The sequence below is a fragment of the Octodon degus genome, unplaced genomic scaffold, assembly GCF_000260255.1.
Source record: "Octodon degus isolate 3935 unplaced genomic scaffold, OctDeg1.0 scaffold00459, whole genome shotgun sequence".
In the NCBI taxonomy this organism is placed as follows: domain Eukaryota; kingdom Metazoa; phylum Chordata; class Mammalia; order Rodentia; family Octodontidae; genus Octodon; species Octodon degus.
Genome location: NW_004525035.1, coordinates 252,877 through 256,284, shown reverse-complemented (window position 1 = coordinate 256,284; position 3,408 = coordinate 252,877). Strand labels below are relative to the sequence as shown.

At 33.3% G+C, this 3,408-nt stretch overlaps 1 long non-coding RNA gene across 1 annotated transcript in view; it reads left to right on the top strand.

Annotated features, from left to right (window-relative positions):
• Positions 1-1,394: 1,394 nt before the first annotated feature.
• LOC111814731 overlaps positions 1,395-3,408 on the top strand; it is a 2,225-nt gene continuing 211 nt past the window's right edge. The window contains exons 1-2 of the long non-coding RNA XR_002819638.1: positions 1,395-1,405; positions 3,188-3,255. This is a non-coding gene — a long non-coding RNA (uncharacterized LOC111814731). The remainder of the gene's footprint in view (positions 1,406-3,187; positions 3,256-3,408) is intronic.

Here is a 3,408-nt window from a genome sequence, read left to right as displayed (position 1 = left end):
CTAAGTTTGTTCTAAGTAGGTGCCTTAGGCCACCGAACCATCTCACCAGCCCCGTATATAAGAATTCTTAATAACCTAGTATCACCCAATCAAATTAAAAATATAATAAAAAAATCTTAGCAACAAAAGATAGCCAAGGTCATGAAGGATTGAAACTTGAATTGTATAAGAAATTTATAGAGGATTTTATCCCCAAACTCCTCAAATTCTTCAGTAAAATTGAAAAGGAAGCAATCCTCCCAAAATCATTCCTGGAGGCAAGTATTATACTGATACCAAAACCAGATAGAGAACTAATGAAAAAGAGAACTACAGGCCAATTTCCCTCATGAACATATATCAAAATCCTCAATAAAATCCTAGCAAATAGAATATAGCAAGTTATCAAGAAGATTATACCCATTCCATCCAGATATCACCCTTCTGGGAATTTTCCCAAAACAATTGAAAGCAACATCAGAGTGATATATGTGTGCCCATGAGTATAGCAGCACAACTTGTGATAGCCAAATCTTAGCAACAACCTAAATGCCTGTTAGCTGAGGAATGGATGAAAAAGATGTGGCATTTTTATTCAATGGAGTATTATCAACTATAAAAAAACCCCAAAGCCTTTATAGGTAAGTGGATGCAACTTGCTGCTATACTCAGAAGTCAAATAAACCAGACCCACATGTGTGAATGTCGTATTGTCTCTGTAATGTAAGAACTCAAAAGAAGAAATAAAAACTGAAAGGTTTAAAAACATAGTTAGATGGAAAGGAACTTAAGGATTAAGCAACAAAGAGAGAGAAAGGAGAAATGTTAGGACATAAGGTAGGGCAAAACCACACATTTGTATATACAAGAAGGATAAGGCAATGGCATTAAGAATTTCCATCAGGTTTTGAAAATAGCAATTAATGGGTAAAATGCTCATGCTGAGTAACTCTCTATGTTAATATCCATTAACTAAGCAACTACTTTGAGGACAGCAACGTGTAATACTATAACCATGCTTGAAACACTTGTCATCTTAGTCTTCTAAATGTGTACTATTTCTAATGTCTTATCAGTTATGACTATACTCTGTTTAAAGTAATTTTTTTAAAAAGGTAATAATAAAATGAGAGTCAAGAACAAGAAGTTAAGATTCTTGAAAGTATGTGGTAATATTAAATCATATGTCCTATCTTGCATCATTATATCTGTTAATCTGAGCAAGAGCTATCACGATAAAATAGATGATATATCAATCACTGTTAGGCAGCTATTCTTGTTTTGGAAATATGTAATGTATGTATTGTTACATGTTACCATTTCTGCCTTCACTTTTATTTTTCTTGTTCTTGTTTTTGCTCTTCAAAATAAAAGCATAAAAATGGTTGCTGCATTACACGATGCTATCTTCAAATTAACTGTTCAGGTTACCAGATACAAATATGCAAGATTCATTTAAAGAAAAACAAAGCAAAAAATAATTTTAAAAAATTGTAAGAAATTCAAAAGAAGAAAACAATAAGATTAAAAGAAACAAAATTTAAAGATTAACTGCTTCTTTCAAAAGACCAACAGAGGGATGATGGATGCCATTCCTTTTGCACAGTTAGGTGTTCGCTGATCATTCTAATTATTTGGACTCAGAAGTCAGAATGGTTCATGTCACAATATTAGTCCGTTGAACTACTTGTTTCCTCAGGTGCTCTTGCTCAGTGGCAAAGCATGACTTCTGGTGTGACAAGCCAAAAATATTGTACTTGATAAGAAATATTTAAGGCTGATTTGAAGCAAGAGCATAAACCAAAGCTGAAGACTGTTTTACTTTCAGTGATTTTTTTTCTTTATTGCTATCATTACTCACACAGTGACCTTGATTTCATTTTAGGAACTTATAAGGCATGAGTTACTTTCCACAGAAATATATTAATTACTGCCACATACTCTGGTATAGGTTTGATTGGCTATTTTTGTGGATCTTTTATTTTTTTATTTGGTTCTTGGGGGAGGGGAAAATTGCTTGGTTTTTGTTTGCTTGTTTTTTCATAAAATAGGCAAATTATTACTATGCTAGTGAATGTGTTTATAGTTGTCATTTGAGGAATATTGTAGTTTGGTAAAATGTTTCCTGGTTTTTGCCATCTTATTTAAATCTTGATTATTTGATTTTTGTATAGATTCACACACATCTGTGGCTAGCAGAATGTATCTTTTTTATGGCTTCCCTACTTTTCAGTTTATTTTTTTAATGTATCTATTGAGAATACATGGATAGTAGTTTATATTTCACAAGTAGTTTAATTCTGGTTAGGTAAATATACAAATGCTTGAGGTAGTTTAGTATTCCAGAAAGGGTGCTAATGTGGCTATTGCCTCGAGGAGTACCTTGTGCTCTCTGGACACATGATAAATATTATCTGATGAACACCTATAATACTCAAATAATGGAACTAAACAAAAAAGGGGATACAGATGAATGTCCATTTTGTATCTGTGTATTCAAAGTGGTTAGGAAAGATATGTAGTTACATTCTCTTAATGAATAGAGGGATTTGTTCTAATGGTGTTTGTAAATAGGATATCATATCCGCATCTTGTACAGCAATTAACCACTAGGAAGAATGTATGCAATGTGCTAATTATTAAAACTGTCATACTGATTTGGTTTGAAACTGTCTCATTGCTATTTGTTTCTCAATAAAATTATGGAAAAAGAAAAAAAGAGGGCAAATGAGATGGCTTAATCTCCTCTCGGACTAATGTGAATCTTGATAGGAAATTTCTGAGTAGGTTCATAATGTGCATGGCAGAAGTAAGCTTTCTAGTGGCTTAGAAAGTTTCATCAGCTCTGGAACTTTATCCTTCACCTTAGTTTTGGAAGTAAACTCTATTACTTTTAGTTTTCATTTGTAATGAACATAATAAATACTAGTAGGTTGAAATAAGGTTTTATAGATCTTGCTCTTATTATTCATGTTGAAAATTGTCCCTGGGTAATGTGTAGACTACTGTAAGGTCATGAGTTAGCTGGTAGAGCAATCAGATTAACAAATATATATTGGTAGCTGAATTTAGCAAAGAAATAGAAAAATCATGATTATACCTATATTTTCACAGGAAGAAATGTAACTAGAGTATGTACCTACTGAAGTAGTAATGGCCTTCAAAGAGCATTTTTAAAAAGGAACAAAATAAGTATGAATTAAATCAGTATAACCTATAAAGCAGTAGTTGGTTGTGAATTATAGTGGCACCAGCTAGCCCCTCTATGATTTAAAGGTCTGGGCATGGTGGCACATGCCTCTAATCCCAGCACTTGGGAGGCTGAGGCATGAGGATTGTTTCAAGTTCGAGACCAGCCTGCGCCACACAGTGAGCTCAAGGTCAGCCTGAACTGCATAGCTAGACCTTGTCTCAAAAAGACAAAAAAAA